The sequence below is a fragment of the Hypanus sabinus genome, chromosome 15, assembly GCF_030144855.1.
Source record: "Hypanus sabinus isolate sHypSab1 chromosome 15, sHypSab1.hap1, whole genome shotgun sequence".
Classification (NCBI taxonomy): domain Eukaryota; kingdom Metazoa; phylum Chordata; class Chondrichthyes; order Myliobatiformes; family Dasyatidae; genus Hypanus; species Hypanus sabinus.
The window spans coordinates 73306527-73333258 of NC_082720.1; the positions used below are offsets into that span (position 1 = coordinate 73306527).

General features: G+C 40.8%; 1 long non-coding RNA gene across 1 annotated transcript; it reads left to right on the plus strand.

Annotated features, from left to right (window-relative positions):
- Positions 1-710: 710 nt before the first annotated feature.
- LOC132405193 (uncharacterized) lies at positions 711-21758 on the plus strand. The gene is made up of 4 exons (XR_009515787.1): positions 711-779; positions 1762-1965; positions 4825-4961; positions 21695-21758. It is a non-coding gene; the product is annotated as an uncharacterized LOC132405193 (long non-coding RNA).
- The last annotated feature ends 4974 nt before the right edge of the window (positions 21759-26732 follow it).

Consider the following 26732-nt stretch of genomic DNA (forward strand, 5'->3'; position numbering starts at 1 on the left):
CCTTGCAGTTATGACTACACTGGCTGAGAGAGCGTGTGTAGAAGATCTGTTAACTATAGCTGATCTGTCTGGAGGAGAGCTAAATAGAACAATGAATGAACATGTAAAGAGGGAGTAAAGTAAAATAATACCAGGATTATGGAATACAGAACACTGCAAATGCAGCACCTAGAACTCAGCTCCATTCCCTCTTCACAGGTGCAGCCTGACCTGTGAATATTCCCAACATCTTTTGTCTTTACTTCAGATCTTCAGTTTAAAAAATTTTTTTTTACAATAACTTAATTGAAAATAAATGATAAATGATACAACAATGTGGGCCAAAGGGCTGGTAATGTGCTGTAGATGTCTATGTTCTAAGTTCTATGACATTGATAGTATTTGAATGTTCCAATTTGAAATGTCAGTAAAAAATGAATGTGCTTGATAAAAATTGCAGAACATTTTTTAATAGCACCACCTCCCCTTGAAGGAAAGTTACTTCATATTTTGCACTCTGCATTTTGTTATTGTCTATCTCAGTTTATGGACAGATTGCATCTGTTGTCTTTCAAACCTTTATGATTAGCTTATCAAATTGCGGAAAGCAACCAATATAATAGAACATAAAAGAAACTAAGCTAAAGACACATATCAAACTGTGCAGATTAGAAGTGGTTGGGAGTTGAAGCTTTCCTTTGACCAGCTGTCTTCTTCTTTACAACAGATCTTCCCAGAGGAGGTGAGACTCCAACACAGCACAAGTGGCTTATTTGACAAGGCTACAAATGTGTCCATGGGTAGAAATCAATTATCACTCCTTCGCCTGACTGTCTTTTTAAGCTTATTATCAGCTCAGTGCAAAAAGAACAAGACTATAGGAATTCAGACAAAGAAATCTTTCTTTAGAACTTGAACAGTTGCTCATTTACCTCAGACATGAATCCTAGAACAGTCACTCTCCCTTACTTCTCTTTGCTTTCTGTGTGACCTGAATCCAATCATTTTTAATCACGATGAACAAGTATAGTCCCTTTTAAAAAAATGGCATTATAGTAATGGGGATAGTAATAATTTTTAGCAAATTATTAGGGCATGTGGGAAATTGACAATTTATCGTAACAGGTAACTGGCCTGAAATCAATTTACTGAAGAAAAATCAGATACGGAAAGTTTTAAATTTACACAGAAAATATAAGACACTCAGCAGGTCAGACAGCAGCTGGGAAAAGAGAGACACAGTTAATCCTTCAGGTTGGGGATCCATTTGTGATTCTTTCTCTCTCTCTGCATTACTACAGAATGCCCTACAGCTCTGACATTAGCGATGCTTAATCAGGAAGCATAGTCTCAATGCTTTTGCTTCATTAATACACTTGATCTCACCCGATCACAGATATCTTCCTTCCTCTGTCACAAGATTCTCTGCTGCTTAAAATGATCTTTTACAACGTAGAACACAGTACAGCAAAGGAAAAGGTCCTTCAGCCCACAATATTGAGCCAAAATTATTAAGAAAAATATACTTAATCCCTTCTGCCTGCATGGTCCATATCTATCTATTCTCTGTATATCCACAAGCCTACCTAAGAGCCTTTTAAATGCCTCTGTCATTTCTGCCTCCACCACTACCCTTACCTCTTTTTCCCAGGTCTCTAACCTTATTACACAGATGTTTCCCTAGTCTGATGAATAGTTCAAGCATTGTTGTTTAGAAATTATTTTACTCTTTGGAATGTACTACTTAATCTGTACTTGTTTTTTATTCATTAAACACAACAGAGATCAAGTTCAAAACCTTGCGGGTTCACTCTCATCATGCTCCACCCTGGCAGAATCGCTGCCCACTCAACCCAAAACCCACAGGTTTTTGAGACCCAATCCCAGTGAGATGTCATATCCTGAAGTACATGGAAAGGTGATAAGGCCCACTGTACCTGTAGAAGACCACACCCTGATTTCCTTTGTCAGCTTAAACTGCTTCAGGTTTGTATGTAAAATAATAAGTACAGTGAAAACCACAAAACAACAGAACAGTGCAAAAAATTGCAAAGTTTTAGTAAGTGCTAGAAAAAATTCATAGTTGTCAGATTAAATCAATGGGAATATAGATTCTGTATAATGCAGGAGAATCCCAGCGATGTTGGACTCTGCCTTTTGATAAAATGAGGAGCTCAAACTGACAGCTTGAGCTTTCCAAATCTGTTAGGAAATCATGCATTTTGGGCATTACGAATGTATGGAACTGACTACAGTGGCTGAAATTCCAACATGTCCATTTGAGAAAATCTAGAAGCAGGAACCTCAATTTTCAGATAAAAGGCTGTCCACTTGTGATGGGAAGCCTTCTCTTTTAACCTTTGAAATCCTAAATCCTAGACAGCTATGAAAACTCTATCATGAGATATCCAGATATAAAGGGGACATGAGATACAGCTGGCAGATAACGTCAAAGGAACTCTAAAATGTTCAACAAGTATATTAAGAACAAAAGGATTACTTGGGAGAGAGCCATCATCACTATGTGCTAGGATGTTTGACGTAAGCAATCATGGTCTATTTGATCATGATTGTTCTTGACAAATTTTTCGACAGAAGTGGTCTGCCATTGACTTTTTCTGGGCAGTGTCTTTACAAGACAGGTGACCTCAGCCATTATCAATATCCTTCAGAGACTGGATGCCTGTAGTCAGTGGTCGCATAACCAGGACTTGTGATATACATCAGCTGCCTATACGACCATCTGCCATCCACTCCTGTGGCTTCACGTGATCCTGATCGGGGTGCTAAGCAGGTGCTACACCTTACCAAGAGAGACCTGCAGGTTAGCGGAGGGAAGGAGTGCCTTACAACCCTTTTGGTAGAGACATGTCTCCATCTTGTAACCTAACTACTTTTCAATAGATTCCCTGAAGTGTCATATGGTAATCTACATGTGGTGTCATCGAAGGTGGACAAGTTATTAAATGAATATTACTCAGCTGTATTCACTATGGAGAAGGGCAGGGAAGTTACTAAGTTCAGAAGAACAGTGAAATCCTTAAGCATATAAATATTATAAAGCAGGAGTTTTTGGCCGTCTTGAGGCACATAAAGGCAGATAAGTCTCCAGTGCTTGACTGGGTATCTCCAAGCATGTTCTAGGAAGTAAGTCATCTTGGTCAGCATGGATGAACTGGGCTGAAGGACCTGTTTCCATGCTGTATAACGCTGAATCTATGAATTAGAATGTTGGCAAATGGTGAAAGGAAAACTTGTCGCAGCTGTTCCTCAGTATCGTGCAGCATTTTTGTTGTGTTCAGGTAATGTCTCTGGTTTCAAATACCTAATGAAAACATGGCATTTTAACATGTACACTTAGTGGCCACTTCATGATGTACCTGTTGTACCTCACATGTTCATGATCTTCTGTTTCTGTAGCCCATCCACTTCAAGGTTTGATGTGTTATGTGTTCAGAGATGCTCCTCTGCCCACTACTGTTGTAACATGTGGTTATCCGAGTTACTGTCCTGTCAGCTTGAACCAGTCTGGCCATGCTCCTCTGACCTCTCACATTAACAAAGCATTTTTGCTCACAGATCTGTTGCTCACAGAAGGTTTTTCTTACTTTTTGCATTGTTCGCTGTAAACTCTAGAGACTATTGTGCATGAAAATGCCAGGAGGTCAGCAGTTTCTGAGATACTCAAACCACCCCATCTGGCACCAACTATCTTTCCACAGTCAAAGTAATTTAGATCACGTTTTTCCCAATTCTGTGTTTGGTCCTGATAACAACTGAACCTCTTGACATGTCTGCATGCTTTTATGCATTGAGTTCTCATGGACAACCTCTTATGCTCCCAGAACACGACCTACACAGTCACAAAAGCTCACCAACACCTCTACTTTCTGAGGAAGCCGAAGAGAGCTGGACTTTGTACATCCATGTACAATGATCATATTACTCTACAGATGTGCAGTAGAGAGTATCCTGACAAGCTGCGTTGCCCCTTCGTATGGAAACTGCACTGTGACGGACAAGAAGGCTCCACAACAGGTAGTCAAATCTGCCCAATGCATCGCAGACACCAGCCTACCTGCTAGCAAGGACATATACTGTACACCGAAAGGTGCTGGAAAAAGTCTAGCAACACCACGAGTGATCCCACCCAGCCACCCTGCTCTTGGACTGCTTCTCCCTCTCCCAGCAGGGAAGAGACTATGTAACATCCATGCCAGGATCACCAGACTCTCAAATAGTTTCTTTCCCCAAGCAGCAAAGCGGATCAACACCTCCACCCACTAACTCCACCACTACTTTATTATTTCCTGTGCAGCTCAGCATCACTTTATGGACTATGTATATAAGCTATCTTACGTATTTATAGTACTGCACAAAGGTCTTAGCAACATGTAAAAAAAAACTGTAAGGCGAAGATGTTTTCAAAAATAATAAAATGAAAATTTTCTAAATATCAAAAAGTACTATAACGAGCAGTAAACAATAAAAAGCTAAATCAAAGGGATATTTGGTGTAATCTCCCTTTGCGTTTAAAACTGCATCAAGTCTGTTAGGTAAGCCATTGTGTAGTTTAATAAGAAAACTGGCTGGTAGGTTGCTCGAAGCATTTTGGAGGACTTGCCAGAGTTCTTCTGCAGAATTTAGCTGCCTCACTTGCTTCTGTCTCTCCAGGTATTCCAGACAGTCTCGAGGATGTTTAGATTAAAGCTCTGTGGGGCCCATAGCTTCTAAAACCAGATAAAAAATCTAGAGCGCCTAAGACCTTTTCACAGTACTGTATATTTATTATGTTTTTTATGATTGTGTTCTTTATCTTTTGTATTTTTTTTTGTGCTGAATCAGATCCAGAGTAACAAGGACTCCATTCTCCTTTAAACTTGTGCACAGGAAATGACATTAAACAACCTTGAATCTTCAATCTTGAATCTTGGATTGAGTCGCTGCCCCATAACTCTCTGATGAAATATTTGCATTAACAAGTAGGTGTATCTGTTAAAGTTACCAGTGAGTGCATAATTACAAACTTTACCCTTCATCTGATTTATATTTCAACACAGACCCTAACATTCTATGGCGATTGACTATTGCAGCAGGTTGAGAAGCCGTGGTTCTTAAATTGTTGGGTAAATACTATTGGTTGCCCTTGTGCACACCAATTGCCTTCCCATGGATGTTAGGATTTTCAACATTTATTGGAAATATCTTCAACCAAAATATGGAAAAAAATTATTTATCTTATTTGAGCTTGGGAGAAATTAATAACATTTTGTTACAGTAAGTGGTAGTGATGAAGTATATAAACATGAGAAAATCTGCAGATGCTGGAAATCCAGAGCAACACACGCAAAATGCTGGAGGAACTCAGCAGGTCAGGCAGCATCTGTGAAAACATGTAAACTTTTTCAGAACTGAAAAGGAGGTGGGGGGGAAGGCCAAATTAAGGTGGAGGAAAAGAGGCTAACTGGAAGGTGATAGGTTAAACCAGGTGGTGGGAAAGGTCAAGGGGTGGAGAAGATGGTATCTGATAGGAGAGTAGAGTGGGATTTTAAAGAAAGAGAAGTAAGAAGATGACCCAGGGTCAAGTAATAGGAAGATGAGAGGAGGTAAAAGGTCAGATTGGGGAAAAGAGGAAGGGGGTGGTGTGGTGAACTACATATACCTGTCTGGACACCCCCCACCCCCCCCCACTGACTGCTCCTGTGACTCCTCCCATGGACCCCGGTATAAAGGCGATTGGAGACACCGCCCCGGCCTCAGTCTCCAGGATGCAGTGTGGTGGTCAATTGGTGCCTCAGGGGGTTAGAATTATTCTTTTCAGAATGAATACCCAGATGAAAGGAAGCATCAAGCCATCAGCCTTGATAATTGCATACCTGTCATAGAGAGTGTTCAGTGTCCTGGGATGTCAATTGATTGAAGCACTTCAGGGAGTCACTCTGAACAGTCTGACAGACCCGTCTGTGGGAATCAGACTGACTTATGGACCTGTGTATGTTCTAATGAGTAAGCTCCTATATTGGTGATTAAATTGCTCCTGAATAAAAGGAGACACTATGCTTCTCCTTTGTTGTCTTTCACCATCTGCTGCAAGTATTCCACTTACCCATAGTGCTCTTTAGAGGAAAATAAATATAGTAATCTTAAATTGGTTATAATAGCATCATCTCTAAGGCCTGTCAACCCACAAAGTACCAAATGTAAAAGCGTCCACGATGGAGTATCCCCTCCTAAATAGTGTTACAATATACAACACTGATCAACATCGGAACTTTTAATTATATTTCAAACTGATATCTTGTCACCAAGTTCATGGGCAACATGATTTATGGTTTATATTTGATTTTTCATGATCCTCATGATCTCTGTCTTTGATGAAAAACTATTTTTAAATATGTAGCCAGCCTATCTTACTTTGAGTGAATTGCTGCTGCAGTCCTAATTCTCAGACTTGAATCCCACCTACAAAAGTGTCCATGATTGTGTTTACAGTCATGTTGAAATTCAAGTTCAGTTTATTGTCATTCAACCATATACCTGTATACCACTAAATGAACCAGCGTTCCTCCAGACCAAAGTAGGGAGCACAGTACGTATAACTCACACACAATACAAATAAAGTAAGATTACCACAAATAAATTAACAAATAACAAGGTACGCATATGATACAAGTTAAAAATTAGTTGGTATAATGCTACTGGCTCTTCATACTTAGATAAGACCTTGGATGGTGGCACAAAGTTCAGTAGTCTTATGGCCTGGGGAAGAATCTGTTTCTTGTCCTAACAGTTCTTGTCCTAATGCTATGGTACCTCCTGCCTGATGGTGGGGGGTGGGTGGTCAAAGAGATTGCTGGACAGATGGGAGGGCTCAGGGCCCTATGTACTCGGAGCTGTTGATAAGTATCTCTAATGAGTGGGAAAAGGGACCTCACAATTCTTTGTAGACATGCTTGTGGACAGATGCCTTGCAATCCCTGCAGCAGGCAGTGTTACAGCGGGTCATGACCGTCTAAATGCTGCTCCAGTAAAAATTGGTTGAAGTAGTTCAGAGGGGGGTATCCTCATTCACCTCAAACTTCTCAGGAAGTGGAGACACTGCTGTACTTTCTTGACCCAAGAGCTGGTGTTAAGGGACCAGGTAAGACTATCGGTAATGTGCACTCCCAGAAACTTGGTGCTCCCAACTTTTTCCATGGGAGAGCAGTGTATGTGCAGAGAGATGTGGTCAGCCTGCAATTTCCCAAGTTCTGTAATCATCTCTTTGATCTGGTCCACATTAAGATCTAAGTTGTTATGCTTGCACCATTCTACCGGCTGCTGTCTGTACGCTGTCTCATTATCGCTGTTGATGAGGCCAACACTATTGTGTCATTAATAAACTTGAAGACTTGGACACTGCAGTCATGTTTCAGCAGTATGAACAGTAGTGGCTGAGCAACTTCATGCAATTGCCTTCTGCCTTGGCCAAACTTCTAGCAGATATTCATATAATACTTCAAGGTCGTGTGAAGTGCAGACAAGAATCAACTCAAGTGAAAAAGAGACATGTTTGCAGTGGGAATGGCTAGTCTGCCATAGGGCAGTGTGACTATGAATATTTCTGGGGAGTTTTTCAGTCCTATAATGTTAGTGCAAATATATAGGCCAATACTAAGGGTGAGAGTAGGAAAACCTGAAGCTGAATATGTCTCCAGCAAAGTTAAAACTTATGAAAAACTGGAAAAATTCACAACACACAGAGTGTTGCCCAGTAATGACTCAAATTTAATCAATATTTCTTTCAATCATATTCAGCCCTTTCATTAACTGATAACAGATTTTCTTCATTAATTTAATAACTGAGAGATGCTTCCTCTAGCATTTGTGAACTGACCTGAAAAAGCCCTAATTCTGCCTCGGGCTCTACTACCCGCAACTTGCACTCGTGTTGTTTTTTTTTATTGATGTTGTTGTGTAAGTTAGGTATACAGGTATTTAATATCTATTTAATTTCATGTAATTTGTCATGTTTGAAATGTGCTGATGCTGCAGCAGAAAGCTAATTAGAAAAACTAATTTTCATGGCATTCGTACCCTGGGCATGTAAGACCATGAGGCCATAAACCATGGAACGCAATAAGAACACCAAGTCTGCTCCACCTGATTAATGGCTGTCTTATTATCCCTCTCAACCCCATTCTCCTGCCTTCATCCCTTAACCTTTGACACCCTTATGATTTAGTACCTATCAACCCCCACCTTAAATATACTCAAAGTCCTGGCCTTCAGAGCTGCTTATTTTGGCTCCAGAAATTCCTCCCTATTGCTGTTCTGAAAGGATGTCCATTTATTCTGAGGTTGTGCCCTCAGGTTCTAGACTCACCCATTATTGGAAACAGCCTCACCAAGTCTGTCCTCTCTAGGCCTTTCAATTTCACAGTAAATTCTGCAGATGCTGAAAATCCAGAACAACACACACAAAATGCTGGAAGAACTCAGGAGAGGAATAAGCAGTTGATGTTTTGGTCTGAGACCCTTCATCAGGACTCGAAAGTAAACTAGCAGGTGATTGGTGAAGCCAGGTGTGGCTGTAGGTGGGTGGGTGGGGGAGGAGTTTTGAAGAGAGAAGCTGGGAGTTGATAAGCGGTTGAAGAAAAGGGATGATGATGAAGAAGGAGGGCTATAATAGGAGAGGTCAATGGACCCTGGATGGAGGTGGGACACCAGAGGGACTTGAGCTTGAACTTAAACCTGGGATTTACTAATCTTATCACCTTTGCTAGGAACTTCTACTCAGCCCACAAATTCACTTGGACCATTTCTGACACCTCCTTCCCTTTTCTGGATCTCTGTGTGTCCATCTCAGAAGACAAATTATTTGCAAATATTTACTATAAACCCAGTGATTTCCATATCTATCTTGACAACACCTTTCCCCATACTGTGTCTTGTAAGAATACCATGTCTCACTCTTAGTTTCTCAACCTCAGTCCGTCCTGTTCTCAAGATGAAGCTTCCACTTCCAGATCATCTGAAATGTTCTCCTTTACTGGAAACATGGCTTACCCTCTTCCATGGTCAATGGAGCTCTCATCGTATCCTGTTCTTCTGCTTTCCCCTCAACCCCACAACTCCTACAAAAAGAGCACAGTGAAAGTTTCTTAGTAGGATGTCCTCAACTTTCTTCCTACTAGTGTCCATACCCAGCAAATTATTTCTGCCAGGTACAAAAGGGGTCCCACCAGCAGTCATATCCTCAGCCTCACCTTTTTCTGATTTCCACAGGAAGTACTCACTTGGTGACAGGCTCGCTTCCTCAATTGCACACCATTTCAACCCTCCATCCTATTCGTACGCTGACCCACCAAAACGGGCCTCGTCCACTGCCAGAGTGAAGCCAAGTGAAAAAACACCAGGATATGGTAGAGTAGCTCAATAGCTTTACATCACCAGCGATCAGCAGTCAGGGTTTGATTCCCACCACCGTCTGTAAGGAGTTTGTACGTTTTTCCCGCGGCCGTGTGGGTTTCCTCCAGGTGCTTCAGTTCCCTCCAAATTCCGAACGTCTACAGCTATGGTCAATCAGTTGCGAGCATGCTCTGTGGGCACCAGAAGCAAAGTGACATCCAAGCTGATTGGATTTGTCGTAATCAACACATTTTATTGTATGTATTAATGTTTCAGTGTACATGTGGCAAATAAAGATGATCTTTAACACCTGATATTCTACCAGGATACTCTACAACCTGATGGCATTAACATTTCCAATTTTAGACACTCCGGGTTTTTATCTCTTTCCTTCCGATAGATCCTGGTCATCCGTCCCCCACTTACTGTCTCTGCCTATCTGTACACAGTACACAGTGTCTCCTATCTCATCTCCCAACTGCTCCATGTTGCCATTATCCCTCCCCTTACTGGTGCCACTTACCTTCCTTACTCATCAGATTCCAGCATCTGCAGCTTCTTGTGTCCATACTTACCTCCTTGCAGTCTATGTCTCTTCCATCCCACTCTATCTTCCTCTCTCTTATTTTCTCTCTCTCCTTATCTATTTCTAACTACTGTGTCCCATGCTCCACATCACTTCCTTGCTCAATAGGCTCCATCAACCCGTTAATCTTGCTCTCATTCACCTATTGCTTACCAGCACCTACCTCGCTCCTCCATTGTTATATTATTTCCCTCCAACCCAATTCATCTTGAAGCAGAGCCTTGATTCAAAATGTCAGCTGTTCCCTTGCCTCCCCAAATGTTGCCTGACCTGTTCACTTCCTCCAGCAGTTTGATTTTTGCTCCAGAGAACAGTGTGTGTGGTTTCTGGTGCATTGTAAATTTTGACAATTTTGGCTCTGTTTATAAATTTATTAATGACAATTTTAACTTGTTTGAATAAAGATATTTATACTTCGTACCTCAAGGTTATCTGAGACTTATTCCACAGAAGACATATCAGTAGTGAAGTGTTCCACTTGTAGAGTAAGTTTGGAGTAATTGGGTTTTGGCTTGAGCTTTGTTTGTTTTCATGTGAACTTTTGTGATCATTGTGTTGACAGGTGTCAGTGCTGGGAAAATAGATGTCTTCTCTGTTTTGATTTTACATCATTGGTAATTACCTCCATGTTAGTTGTAGCACATAAGTTGGAAGATAAATCTGCTTCCATGTCACATCTTAAATGCACCTTATTCCTGACCTTAGTCAGATATTCCCTATTCTGCCTATCTTTGATGCATTCGCTGCTCCTATCAAACTGCCTTATGACCAAGTTCAAGTTTAATTATTATTTAACCATACATGAATACTCATGAATACAGCCAAACAAAACAGTGTTCCTCCAGGGCTAAGGTGAAAAACATGGTACCAACAGTTGAATACAACACAAGGCACGTATATCCTATATAAGTTAGCAGTAAAACATACACAGTCACACGAATAAATATATATATATATAGCCCTAGTTCCTGAGTGTCATGTCCTGTAAATTGATGGTGCATGGATGTTGTCAATAAGAATAAGCTTGTCATTTCACCGGTCAAACACTGAAGTCCAACACTGGTGGGAGGAGCCAGCCATTAACCCAGCATGGACACCATGCAACACCATCTCCAGTTTTTCCTCCCTTGTCCTGTTGCAACAGACAAGTCCACGGCTTGAGGCCTAGAACTCACTATAACCGAGGCCACGCAGCTTCCTGTCCATCTGTATTGCTAATAAAAATGGGAAATGAACTTGCAGAATTTTCAATGTCCTACCGGGTCTTGTGATCACAGGAGAAACATCCAAGGCAATCACTCACTGTCAGACTGCACACTGCCTTCCTGCATCAGGCAGTAGCACAGTCCATACCAAGTCCAGTTCCTCCGGCAGCAACACCTTGCTCGTTGATGGGGTAGACTTGCAATACCTGGATTTATTAATGTCCAGCATTGTCCTGTGATCATTAAAAAAGACAAAAAAACCTTTGGTCGTCCCTCAAAGGCTGCTGTGTCTGAACTCGCCGCCATTTAACCATCTTCCTCATGCTTCTGTTTGGATGTGACAATCAGTTATATATAATAGGTAATTCTTGAACTGAAGCTTGAAATTGTATAAACTAAACTCAATTCCTGCATCTGTCAACATGCAGAAAAAATTGATTATTCACTCTGATTACTCATTTCAGGTCCCAGAGGTGAATGAGCACTGTTGTAATGGGTAGTTTCTTAAAAAGGTCTCATCTTTGAAATCACTTCTTTCTGATGGTGATTTTGTGCTGTCAGTTGTTCTCATGCAATTCTGAAACAGCTATTAGCATATCTGCTGGATTTAATTTCTGACAAGCTTTCCTGAGTCCAATAAATGTCATGGAGCTAGGAAAAGATGTACTATTATTATGTCGGTGATTGGTTGTTGCAGATTGCAGAGGTATAATGATGAAATGTCATAATTTGCTCCCAGATGCCAGAGAATCAATTAAAAATAACCACATCCTGCAGATGCTGCAGATCTGAAATTAAGAGTGTTAGAAATACTCAACAGGTCAGGCAGCATCTGTGGCAAGTGAATATTTCAGTTTAGTGGTCTTTCATTAGAACTGAAAAATCAGTGGCAGCTGCGCTGTTCAGAATTTGCTGTCATTTCTTGAAAGTGAAACCATTTTTTTCATTTCACATGTAAAGGAATGGGTGGCATACTTGGGTCAGAACACCAGTCAAATGTTACAATCTAAGGTATTAAATCCTAGCTGCATTTGACTATTGATATTCCCACTGGGACATCACCACAGGAAGCACAGTGCTCCAGGACATATCGGTCATGTATCTATACTTATTAATATAAAACTCAATCCTGATTTGAAACCATCATTCATTCTAATTAATCCCTAGGCTGCTAGGGTATGTTCTTTCCTTGTTTTATACAGCTTGCATAGCTAAGTAGCTAAAATAAATATTAAAATGTGCTGTAATAAGCAGTGATGCTCTTTGTTATTGTAATAATTCTCAAGCAACAGACAACTAAAATGTAATTTCACAGAAAAATAGAAAACAGAGTGTTTCACCAAAACTTGACCTGGCATCATAATGGAAACCATTAATCACTGCATAAAAATCATATCAAAACCAAGAAAGAGAAGCTGCTAATGAGCACAATGCTGCAAGGGTCAAAATACTAAATGCTTTTGATACAAGTCTATTCCCTGTCTATCGTGCTGGAGGGGAAATACTCATCTAAGGCAGTAGCACACCTAAGGTGGCTAAATTTGTGATGATGCAGTACACTAATGGGATGAAGGGTCAACTGCAAGACTGTTCACATCCTCATTATCCGTTTTCTTTAATCATGTTAAGAATTTGCTGGCCCTGCTTAACTTTCCTTAAATAAAACAATAAGCTGGCTCGGGCTAGTTCTGTTCTCAGCAAATAAAGGTTAGAACTTGGGCATCAGAACCATATTAGCTGGGGGTGCAAAGACAACTGGTTTCATGTAATGAGTAATAATGAAGAAGCTTAGAAATTTGACTACACTGACAGTGTTGCATAAAATGAAAGGTGTTTGACAATGGGTGAATCTCAGAAATTGTCTATCAGAGAGGCAGGATATTTGGTGGTGTTTAAATAAAAAGTTAGAGAAGTGTGTCATTTTCTGCTATGGAAAAAATCAGATGCCCAGGAATGAAAAAGGGTACAGAAAGTGATGGATAGAGCCGAGATGATCACAGGAAAACCTTCCCCATCATTGAGCACATCTGCAAGGAGCACCGCCAGGGGTAAATAGTATCCATCATCGAAGAGCCACACTCTCTTCTTGCTGCTGCCATCGGGTGGAAGATACAGGAGTCTTAGGTCCCACCCCACTAGGTTCAAGAACAGTTATTACCCTTCAACCATCAGATTCATAAACCAGAGTGGATAACTTCACTCACCTCAACACTGAACCTACTTTTAAGGACTCGACAATTCATGTTCTCAGAATTTTTTTTAAATATTTGAACGGTTTAACTTCTTTTGCATATTTGTTACCTGTTAGTCTTTGTTTGTAAGTAGATTTTCATTGATCCTATTGTATTTCTTTGTTCTACTGTGAATACCTACAAGAAAATGAATCAGAGGTAGTATACATCTCAAGGTGGTATCGTGATTTATTTTCAAAGTCCGTATGTATTGGTACTTTGATAATGAATTCGGTTTTTTTTCATTACTTGGGTAATGAATTTACTTTGAACTTTGAAATATTGTTTTAAAATACCAGGGAAAACTGGCACTGAGGTGCCCTAGGGCAGTTGAATGGCAGGGCCTGTCTGAAGGGACGAGTGGCCTTCTGCTCCTCTTTTCTTACACACTTTGGTAAGTATAGAATATATAAAAAGATTTAATGTCAGTGAATATTAGTCTCGAGTGTAAAACTTACTGTGAGTTGACGCACTTGACAGTGAGGGAGCAGAGCACATTTAGAACCAAGACCCTCAAATTCTCATTAGGCTCCCGCAGAACAGCAGAAAACATGTAGCTGGCATGATGTCTAGAGTACATAGATTTCCACAGATTCTGCATGTGGCTTCTCAAACACACAGGTCTTTCCAACCATTTCTAAGTTGGGCAAATATGTGTAATAAATGACTGCCTGCCTCTGTACAGCCATGATCTCAATGTCAGCACAGATCATTTGATTGAACAAGTGGCTCCGTATCAGAAAGTGCTGTGCTTGCAATAAGTGAAACAAATGCCACCTTCTGCTTTGGTAATCGTGGAAGTTTTCACTCTATTCAAAGTCTCTTTTGACTCTTGACCCCTTTTTCAATGTACGCTAGTTTAAATTGTTCCACCCAAAGCACAAATGTCATCGAATACCATAAGAGTATGTAATTTTTATAATATTAATACAAAAATATTTTGCCATGTTATAGAGAAACAGCAGAAAGTGAAAACCCCAGGGGCAGAATAATGTGGTCTTGTTCACTGTAATCTTCAATAAATATAACTGAAACTTTTTCTTTCAAAACAGAAATAGCAATCTGTTCCTGAGGATTTGCTGTCATTAATAGAGCACAGAACAATAGAAGCCCTTCAGCACATAATGATGTGCTGACCCATATAAACCTAATAAACTATATTAATGGTCAATCTAACTCACCCCTCCTATACAGACCATAACCCTCAATTTTTACCCTATGTGCCAATCTAACAGTCTCTTAAATATCCCTATTATATCAGCCTCGATCGTAAACCTGGTGATGTTTTCCAGGAGCCTACATCTGGCCGTCTTCCACAATCGTCTCTCCACATAAATGTTAAAATGATGGCCTCTTGTGTTGGCTGTTTCTGTGCTGGGAACAAGGTACTGGCCGCCCAGTTAGAATCCAAGAATCCAGTAAATCGGCATGGTTTGTTGTTACCTGACTGGGGGATTTTCCAGATGACTAGAGCTTCCACTACTGATAGCCAATTCACTTGAATTCACTTTTTTTTTTAATAAATGTTACATAATAATTGAATTGAATTGACTTTATTAGTTACATTTTTCACATATATGGGGAGTAAAAATCTTTACACTACGTCTCTGTCTAAATGCACAATGTGCAATTTATAGTAATTTATAATAAATAGTACATACAACAGGATAGTCAATACAACATAGAAATATAATTGTGTCAGCATGAGTTAAGCAGTCTGATGACCTGGTGGAAGAAGCTGTCCTGGTGCCTGTTGGCCCTGGCTTTTATGCTGCGGTACTGTTTCCCAGATGGGAGCAGCTGAAACAGTTTGTGGTTGGGGTGACTCAGGTCACCAATGATCCTTTGGGCCCTTTTTACAAACCTGTCTTTGTAAATGTCCTGAATAGTGGGAACAGATGCGCTGGGCTGTCCGCATCACTCTCTGCAGAGTCCTGGAAACAGAGATGATGAGAGGCATTGATCGTGTGGATAGTCAGAGACTTTTTCCCCAGGGCTGAAATGGCTAATATGAGAGGGCACAGCTTTAAGGTGCTTGGAAGTAGGTACAGAGGAGATGTCAGGAGTAAGCTTTTTACGCAGAGAGTGGTGAGTGCATGGAATGGGCTGCCAGCGACGGTGGTGGAGGTGGTTACGACAGGGTCTTTTAAGAGAATCCTTAATAGATACATGGTGCTTAGAAAAATAGAGGGCTATGAGTAAGCCTAAGTAATTTCTAAAGTATGGACATGTTCTGCACATCATTGTGGGCCAAAGGGCCAGCATTGAGCGTCCTATGGACTCGGACCCCAAGATCCCTCTGATCCTCCACATTGCCAAGAGTGGGGACAAACTGGGGACAATACCGAAACTTAAACTGAATAAGTATCAGAAAAAATTTATAAGAATTGCATTGGCAGTAGCCAAAAAAGTTATCGCAGTTACTTGGAAATCTGATTCATATTTAACTATGGATTGTTGGAATAATTAAATACATAGTTGTATTCCACTTGAAAAAATTACATCCAATTTAAGAAATGAATATAATATATTTTTGAAAATTTGGCTCCCATACTTACAAAAGATAGGATTAAATACATAGGTCCTTTGAGGATAAAATTATAAAGTAATTGGGGAAAGTAAAAATAAATATTTAAATTATTTTGAACTCCATGGAGCATGTGGGGATCCTCCGATATCCAGGCAATCTTTCTCGTCTTTCTTTTTCTTTCTTTAGATAAGGGTTAAGGGGGGGAGGGTTAAGGGGAGGGGGGAGGGTTAATATTATTTTTCTCAATATTTCATCATCACTTTTATTCTTTGTAATTTTCTAAAATTTAATAAATAAATGAATGAATGAATGGATGCAAAACTGGCTGAGAAGTTGCATATGGAGTTCAACCCAGATAAGTGTGAGATGGTTCAACTTGGTGGGTCAAATATGATGGTAGAGTATAACATTAATGGTAAGACTCTTGGCAGTGTGGAGGATCAGAGGGATCTTGGGGTCCGAGTCCATAGGATGCTCTATGCAGTCCCTTTGGCCCACAATGATGTGCAGAACATGTCCATACTTTAGAAATTACTTAGGCTTACTCATAGCCCTCTATTTTTCTAAGCACCATGTATCTATTCAGGATTCTCTTAAAAGACCCTATCGTAACCATCTCCACCACCCGGTATTGTAACACTGACGTTTACATTGTTAATGGGCAAAAACTATCACAAATGGAATTCAATATAGGGAAGTTTTATAGATCCCTTACCACGTGTTGAAAATCCAATACTGTGGACTATAATTCTTAACATCCAAACCAACATATCCAAAATGCTGGAGGTATCTGCAGACCTTTTCATTTTAAGATTTGTCAACATCCAGTTGTACATGGGCTATGGGAAAATCTTATAATCTGAATATCTTTGATAATTTAACTCTTTGAGCAAGCTGTGCAAGTAGTTATGGTTCATCATCCAGGCCTGATCCCTTGTCACGTTATTCACACCATTATCACACTTCTTCCCCACTTTAAGCAGATAGATTATTGGTATTACCCCTTCACTCTGCTCATTTCTCACATTACATCATTTCATCTGGCCCACCTGTGTCATTCTAAATTTGACTGGAACATACTCGATGTGGAGGAAACAAAATTATTGTGTTCCCTCTGATTCAGGTAATGAGGAGCTTGGATCAGAAGGCATTGCCTCAGAATACAAGGACATCCCTTTAGAAAAGAGATGAGGAGAAATTTCTTTAGCCATACCATAGAAATAGACCATAGCACGTTACAGGCCCTTCGGCCCATAATGTTGTGCTGCCAACTGTGTAACCTACTCTAGAGACTGCCTTGAATTTCCCTGCCACATGGCACTCTATTTTTCTAAGCTCCATACATCTTACCAAGAATCTCTTAAAAGACCCAATTGTACCCGCCTCTTCCACTGTCGCTGGCAGTGCATTCCACACACCCGCCACTCTGTGTGAAAAAACTTAGCCCTGACATCCCCTCGGTACCTTACTTTAGAACAAGTACTTTAGAACTGTGCCCCCTCGTGTTAGCCATTTCCACCCTGGGAAAAAGCCTCTGGCTATCCACACGATCGATGCCTCCTGTAATAAAGTGACCAGAACTGAACACAGTACTCCAAGTGGGATCTAACTAAGGTCTTATATAGCTTTAACGTTACATCATGCTCTTGAATTCAATCCTACGGTTGATGAAGGCCATCACACCATTATCCTTCTTAACAATACTGCCAACCTGTGTGGCAGCTTTGAGTGTCCTATGGACATGGACCCCAAGATCCCATTGATCCTCCACACTGCTAAGAATCTTACCATTAATCTTATTTTCTGTCTTCAAATTTGACCTACCTAAATGAACCACTTCACAATTACCTGGGTTGAACTCCATCTGCCACTTCTCAGCCCAGTTTTGCATCCTATCGATGTTCCGCTGTAACCTCTGACAGCCCTCCACACCATCCATAACACCCCCAACCTTTGTGTCATCAGCAAACTTACTAACCCATCCCCCCACTTCCTCGTACAGGTCAATTATAAAAATCACCAAGTAGAGGGGCCCAGAACAGATCCCTGAGGCACACCACTGATCATGGACCTCTGTGCAGAATATGACCGTCTATAACCACACTTTGCCTTCTGTGGGCAAGCCAATTCTGGATCCACAAAGCAAGGGTCCCCTTGGATCCCATGCCTTCTTAGTTTCTCAATAAGCCTTGCATGGGGTACCTTATTAAATGCCTTGCTGAAATCCATATTCACTACTTCTACTGCTCTTCCTTCATCAATATTTTCAGTCACATCCTCAAAAAATTCAATCAGGCTCGTAAGGCACGACCTCCCCTTGACAAAGCCGTGCTGTCTATTCCTAATCACATTATGCCTCTCCAAATGTTCATAAATCCTGCCTCTCAAGATCTTTTCCATCAACTACCTGGGCTATCTCTACTCCCTTTCTTGAATAAGAGAACAGCCTCTGCAACCCTCCAATCCTCTGGTACCTCTCCTGTCCCCATTGATGATGCAAGGATCATTGCCAGAGGCTCAGCAATCTCCTCCCTCGCCTCCCACAGTGGCTTGAGGTATATCTCATCCGGTCCCGGTGACTCATCCAACCTGATGCTTTCCAAAAGCTCCAGCACATCCTCTTTCTTAATGTCTATATGCTCAAGCTTTTCAATCTGCTGTAAGTCATCCCTACAATCGCCAAGATCCTTTTCCGTAGGGAATACTGAAGCAACCTCTGCTGTTTCCTCTGTTCCACACAAACTTTTCTACTGTCACACTTGATTGGTCCTATTCTCTCACATCTTATCCTCTTGCTCTTCAAAAAAGCTCTTCAAAAGTCTGAAAAAAAAATGTAATTTTTTTCAGTGAAGCGGGTGAGCTTAAAGAGAGTGTGGGTAAACGAAAGAGTTCAAAGTAACACTAGAATCCAGGCCCTGGGAAATGTATAAGGAATACAGGGATGAGACTTGAATCGGTTCAGAAGGGCCATGTGTAAGGACTCCAGTGAGTTTATATGGAATGGTGCAAACATCTGAAAGGGAGCATGGGAATTGGCATCTGGCAAAATTGATGCCAAACTATCAGGATTATTTGCGACTCTTCACCGAGCCACTATGCAGCAGGCAATTATAAGTGACTTGGCAGCATAACTTGCAGGAAGCACAGACACCAATTTGAAATGGATGTCAGTTCTCTGCCAAGTTATGTAACAGCAGACAAGTGGTAACAACGATCATGTCCTTCTTTTCTGAGATACTTGTAGTACTGAATAAGCCACGGTTTCAATTTGCCTCAAGTTGTTACACTACCTATTACAGAAACTGCCCAATGACCGTGGAAATGAATAGGATTGAATTTTTTTTTTCCCTGCAGCAGACTATGATTTGAGATACTAATTTATGTATTGATGCAAATTGAAAATCTGCTCCAGTTCACTCTTAAGTCCTTATGAAGGGAGCAAGCAGTGGCTCCTGTCAATTACTTCTGGACAGACTGATGCAATAGAGATTTTGCTTTTGATTTTGATTACACTTCCATTCTCAGCAGCCTCAACTCAGCTTACAATGGATGCATAATTAGAGCAAAAAAATAACAGAATCTCTAGGCAGCTCATTGCTTACATATTCTTTAGATTCAATTCACCTTCTCTGATTTGTGTTGCCATCTTGCTCTTGGTAAATGAGGAATATATTCTCAAATGTAACCTGCTTCTTTTAGTATTATCCCCGTTGTTCCAGCTCTTAATATCTTTTCTCTACGTATTCTGCTGTAGTTCCACTCTTTTTCATAATTGTCAGTTCTTTGTATTAACAATACTACTAATGTGTGATTATTGCGCACCATGTATCTCTCAAGTTCTCTCACAATGATTTCTTACACTTGCTCAACATAATTTCCTATCACAAGATATTGTGCTCTGTCCTCACTTGGTGAAATTCCTAAAACCTGAACAGAGTGAATTGTTGCAAAAGCATTGTGAAGGTGTTTTCTCATAATAGAGGTATCAAGACGAGAGGCATGAGATTTAAGTTGAGAGAAGGAGTTTTGAAGGAGATGTGAGGGAAAAGTTCTTTTGCACAGGGAGTGGTTGATATCTGGAACTTGCTGCCAGAGAAGAAACAGTTTCAATCATCATGTTTTAGAGACATTAAGACAGGCATTTACACAGCCAAGACATAGAAGGATGTGAACTTAGTGGGGACATAGGATTAGTGCCGATGAGCCAGAAGGTCAGCATGGATGTTTCTCTCCAATATTTTGATTCTGTATTTTATAATCTATTTACAATTCCTTCCACTCCCCTCCATTTCCTGTTTTAGTATTTGGTTATCTCCAACAGTATAACTGATCCCTTCTTATCCTTTATCTCACTCCACATCATTTCTTCTACACTTGCTGCTGGTTATGTTGTTTCTTGTGACTCCAATTATTATTTTCAATTATCAGCATAACTGCACAGCCACATTCATTCCAGATCTCCCAAAATACAACATAGCCTGCAACATCGAGCTACTAATCCCATCCTGTCTCCAGCTGTTATTCTATTATCCTTATTGTCTTCCCAAACTACGCAAATTTAACATGAAGCTAGATTATCAGATTTCACATTCTCCAGCTTATGTCACTAGTTCCTGGTTGCCACATGTACAATGATGATATTCTGTATCATTACATCTTCCCACAGCACGCACCATTTATTTTTTTGTTATTCATTCCCTTCTCAAGCTGTTGATGTTTTTTTAGCTAATCTTCTGTTTTATGGGTACCAACCAGGCACCCTATATTTGTGGGTTACGGCAATGAGTTTTAGCAAGGCCTGCAACGAGTGGGCTTCTGGACTGCTCTGTTTCTGTGGCCTGCAGCCAACAAGCTCCTGGATCGGCAACAGCACTAAACTGACTCCGTAGCTGTGGACTCACTTTCGGGAACTCCGCAGTTCATGTTCTCTGCGTCAATCGTTTACCTTTTTTGCTGTTTGCACAATTTATTCTTTTTTTTTCCGCATGTTGGGTGTTTGGCGGTCTTCGTTGCGTGGTGTTTTATCAGTGGGCTCCATCGTGTTTCCTTGTTCTGTGGCTGCCTGCAAAAAGATGAATCTCAAGGTTGTGGATGGCATACATAATATGATATTAAATACACTTTGAACTTTGATAGAGTGTTGGCAAAGTTGTAAGAAATTGAATAGGGATATGTTAGGATGGGATGGGAAATTAAACTGAAATAACCACTAGAACATCATGCCTTTTGAAGCTTGACTGGCTTCCTATTTCTTATGTGCCTATAGGAGAAGTTGAGTCCTGATGAAGAAGCTCAGCCTCTGAAAGCTCGATTATTCATTCCTCTACTTAGATGCTGCCTGACCTATTGAGTCCCTCTAACATTTTGTGTGTGCTGGTCTGGTGTGTTCCATTAATGATTCTGAATTCACCAAGCAAACGTCCGACAAGCAGTGATAATTAATTATTCAGAATTTTATGGCTAAGTACGCAAAGGTGTTGTAGCTTCTTTTGACAACAGTCACTGCAGCGGTTGTCACAGTTCTCAAGCTTTATTAGAAGCTGCCTGTCTTTTTCTCAGTACAGAACAATCTTACTTATGACCACTAGATGGCACTGTGCTACCTTAGGGCAGCAGATCTGTTGCTGCTCCCTCAGTCCCAATGAAAATGTCCTAATTAGAATAACCCAGTTAAACACTGGAACAATTAGTTCTTTTCAAAAAAGTCTACTGTAATGAATTGTTATTAACTTTTTAATCCCGTTTTATATATTTCCATTTCCTTGCTTTTCAGTATATTTGCTTAAACAATGACTGCTGTTAACAGGATTGGATGAAATTGCTCGGAAGTATTCTTTTATTAACAGGTACAATGATGGGCTGGTGGAGGTGGAGTGAGGGGAGTTTGGTGAATCTGTCTTTCTAACAGGTTATGACAATGTAACATTTCTTTGCTTTCAGGCAGAATATGTCTGAAGATTCTTCAGATGAGACAACTCCATTCCTTTGATTTATTCTTTATTCACACTTGGCATGTGGGTATCATTGCGATGCCAATGATAATCAATAAAAAAATCAGCAAGAGAATAAACAATATTAATAATAGAGTCTGAAAGTTTAATCCAGGCCAGTCCTTGTTTAACGGTAAATGTTGTTTCCTATATCCTGATGTATAAAACTTGTAATTGAGGATGAGAAGAGCTGAATTAGAATTAGAATAAAAATAAAGTTTACTGTTACTGATGTATGTCATGAAATTTGTTGTTTTACTGTATAGTAGCAGTACTGTGCAAAACATAAAACATTACTACATTACATAGATAGATACAGTACTGATGCGGAAGTCTTAGTCACATACATATAGCTAGGGTGCCTAAGACTTTTGCACAGTACTTTATTTGTCAACGTGGGGCAGAGAGTGAGTTTGTAAATCTGGTGGGAGCAAAGGATGTTGGGAATGGCGAGGGTCAAGTTCCGCAGGAGTGAGGGACAGGAGACAGAGTAGGAGTGATAGGGGTGGGTGTAGGCGCAGGTGCAGCCCCTGAGACACTAGGCAAGGTCATTTGATCGGCACAAAAGACTGCTGATGCTGGACTATGGAGCAAAAAACAATTTGTCAGAGGAACTCAGCAAGTTGAACAGCATCTATTGGAAGAAAAGGAATTGTTGATGTTTCCAGCTGAAAACCTGTGTCAGGATCATTAAGTTCTGAGCTGCGTTTCAAGTGTTTCAAGGATGAAGATGCAGATAGGATGATCAGTAAGTCTGTAGACAACACAAGAACTGGCATAGTTGCAGACAGCAAGGGTACAGCAGAATCTGTGAGAAATATGGATGGAGACTTTTGCACAGTACTGTAGATGGAGAGACAGAACAGAAGAGGAATAGCAAAGTAGTGTTCATGGGCTCTGGGGCTGTTAAGAAATGTGACGGCAGAGAGGAAGAAGGAGTTCCTAAAACATTAAATATGGGTCTTCAGTTTCCTGTACCTCCTCCCTTATGGTAGTAATATGAAGAGGATATGTTCCACATGCTGAGGGTCCTTAATGATGGAAGCTGCCCTCTTGAGGACATCAAGATTCACACCACCAGCTTCAGGAGCCATTACAACCCGCAACCATCAGACTCCTGAACCAGAGGGGATAACATCACTCAACTTCACTTACCTCAACACAGAACTGTACCCACAACCTATAATTCACTTTCAATCACTCTTCAGCTTATGTATCAATATTTATTGCTTATTTATTATTATTATTATTTTGTTTGTCATTTTCTCTTTTTGTATTTGAACAGCTTGTTATCTTTTGCACATTTTTGTCTGTTTTTGCAGTGTGTGTTGTTATTGTTTCTATTATGTTTCTTTGTATTTACTGTGAAGGCCCACAAGAGAATGAATCTCAGGATTGTATGTGATGACATGTATACATAAATTTACTTTGAACTTTGGACCTTTTGAAGATGGGGTCCAAATCCATGAAATTGTTTCCCTCCCTCTTAGTAGAGAGATACAACATGGAAATAGGTCCTTTGGCGCACTAAGACCTTGCCTATCATCATCCCCTTTATTACAACTGTCCATTGTATGCCGGCTTTTAAAATTCTCCCCGCATTCTTACCAACTCCCTCCGGACTGAACCGCTCACCTCTGCACTAGGAGCAATTTGCAGTGGACAGTTAACCTACAGAGCCAGATGTCTTTGGATGTGGAAGGAAACTGGAGGACCCGGAGGAAGCCTACCCTGTCACAGGGAGAACTTACAGACTCCACATTGACAGCAAGATGGAACCTGCAACTCTGGCACTGTGGTGTCCTATTAGCTGCATCACTGCCTCACTCTCATTTGCAAAGGCTCAATCCATCACTTCTTCAGATATATTTAACTCTATTCAATGTAATATTTTGGAGGCAACTTTTAATTTGATACTTTCGCTCTTAGTGATTCAGGAATTCGCCCTGAGAATTTCCTTCTTGAGTGGCAAAATCTGATATTCCATTAATTTTCATTATCTTTTTTGTTACAGCAGAAGGTGTTTTCATTTAGAATAATTAATTTGGATTCTTTTTAATTAATTAATTTTGACTTATTTTAGATCAGTGATAGTTACTCTTGAAATTAGAACATTTTATCATTTCAGTGATGTTGTGTCAGCACCAACCATTCCCTGAAGAATTTCCCAGTCGTTAAATGCAAAGATAAGTGCTCCCTGCAACATATCTACAACACTACTGTACTGCTACGCTAGGTTAACAGACTCAGTCCTGGCATCTTTCCTCTGACCTGGAGAAGAGTAAGATTACTCCATGATTAGTCCACACAAAAGAAAAGAGCATGCTCAACCCAGCCCAGTCTGGTCCATCAGTAAAGTACTCGGATAAATTATTTGCAAGGCTTTCACATGCTATTTATTCACTGTAACTTGTTTACTGATGCCCGATATAGTATATCCCAAACCCTCATTACATTGTTGCGTGCAAAATTTGAATTCACGAAGGGAGTGAGAACAATTGCTCTTGATATCAAAGGAACATTATTGAGGAATTCAATGACATGTCTTGTTGAGGAACTCCAGAAACACTGCAGTCGACAAGTGTTGTTGATGCAAACACTCCAGTGACCAGAGTTATGCTTGACAGAGGCACAATTTGTCAGATAATAAAAACATAAGATATAGAAGCAGATTTAGGCTATTCAGCCCACTGAGTCTGTTCTGCTGATTTTTTAATCAACTCCATTCTCCTGCCTTCTCCCTGTAACCCTTAACCCCCTGACTGATCTAGAATCCACCAATCTCTGCCTTAAATGAGTTGGTCTTTATAGCCCTTTGTGGTAATGAATTGCACAAATTCAGCACCCTCTATCTGAAGGAATTCCTCTTCATCTCAGTTCTAAAGGGACATCCCTTTATTCTGAAGTTGTGTCCTCAGATCCTAGACACTGCTACTAATGGAGGCATCCTCTCCACACCCACTTTATCCAAGCCTGGTAAATTTTAATGAGCTTCCTTCATAAAGGGGATAATCTGTCACTGAAATTGTTGTCTGCTTACACTTGTCTCTCTGAGACTCCCAATGTATTCTTCAGCTGGGAACCGGGTTTCATCATGACTCAGAACAGGACAATAGCTGTCTGCTCTCACAGTGTAGCCTTGACGGCCAGTAAGAGTAGACCCAGACTCTCCACTCATGAAAGATGTCTGTCCTACAGACCACTCATGGATAGCTTTGACATTTACTTTGCACCATGTAAACAAAAGCTCTGAAATATTTAAAAAACATAGTAGCACAGAGTCATGTGACACAAAACAGACTAGTTGAAGTAGTAATTCTTCACTGAATATCCTTCACTTCTCTACCTCATTTCTAGCTATCCCCATTTTAATCTCTGGCACCACTATTGACATGCTGTATCACTGTACTTTCTACCCTCTATAGGTTTCACTTCCAAGACTTGATGGATAACACTTTAAAAACCCACAACTCTACTAGATAGAGTGACAAACAAAAGTATAGGAAGTTGCCCTCCAAAACACACTCTATCCTGACTTGGAAATGGTTCCTTCGCCATTGCTAGGTCAACATCCTGGAACTCTCTCCCGAACAGCATTGTGGGCGCGCGCGCACACACACACACACACACACACACACACACACACACACACACACACACGAGTGCACACGCACACGTACACGCATACACATCAGTGATTCAAGAAGGTGCTTCACCACCACCTACTCAAGGGCAACAAGGGTTGGGTAACTAAATGTTGGCAAAGCTTGCAAAGTCTACACTTCTTGAAAGAATATATAAAACGAAATCACTCAGATTCTACCTCTGTCAAAGGGCCACTTGCAGATGGTGGTGGGCTGGAGATACATCTCAACCAAAAGAGGTGTAAGGCGTAAAGCGCTCCTTCCCTCTGCAAGCCAGCTGGTCACCTTTGGGCAAGGTGTAGCTCCCTGATCAGGCTCATGAAAAGCATGGGCACAGGTTGTATGGTTCTATGAGCAGTTGGTGCATATGTGACCGCTGATGCCAGGCAGACAATTTGTGAAGAGTATTGATAATGGCTAGGGTCATTGTAAAGACTCTGGCCAGGGCAACACAATGGGAAACCACTTCTGGAGACAAATTTGCCAAGAACAATCAAGGTCATGGACGCAGACTGGGAGACCATTTCGCTGAACACTTATGCTCTGTCAGCCAGAGAAAGCAGGATCTCCCAGTGGCCACACATTTTAATCCCACGTCCCATTCCCATTCGGATATGTCCATCCATGGCCTCCTCTATTGTCAAGATGAAGCCACGCTCAGGTTGGAGAAACAACACCTTATATACCAGCTGGGTAGCCTCCAACCTGATGGCATGAACATTGACTTCTTTAACTTCCGTTAATGCCCTTCCTCCCCTTCTTACTCCATCCCTAATATATTTAGCTTTTTCGCCCCCTCATTTTTTTTTCCTCTCTTTCTGCCCATCACTCTGCCTGTTCTCCATCTCCCTCTGGTGCTCCCCTCTCCTTTCTTTCTCCCTGGGCCTCCCGTCCCATGATCCTTTCCCTTCTTCAGCTCTGTATCCCTTTTGCCAATCACCTTTCCGGCTCTCAGCTTCACCCCACCCCCTCCGGTCTTCTCCTATCATTTCCCATTTCCCCCTCCCCCTGCTACTTTCATATCTCTTACTATCTTTCCTTTCAGTTAGTCCTTAACGAAGGGTCTAGGCCCGAAACGTCGACAGTGCTTCTCCCTATAGATGCTGCCTGACCTGCTTCGTTCCACCAGCATTTTGTGTGTATTGCTTGAATTTCCAGCATCTGCAGATTTCCTCGT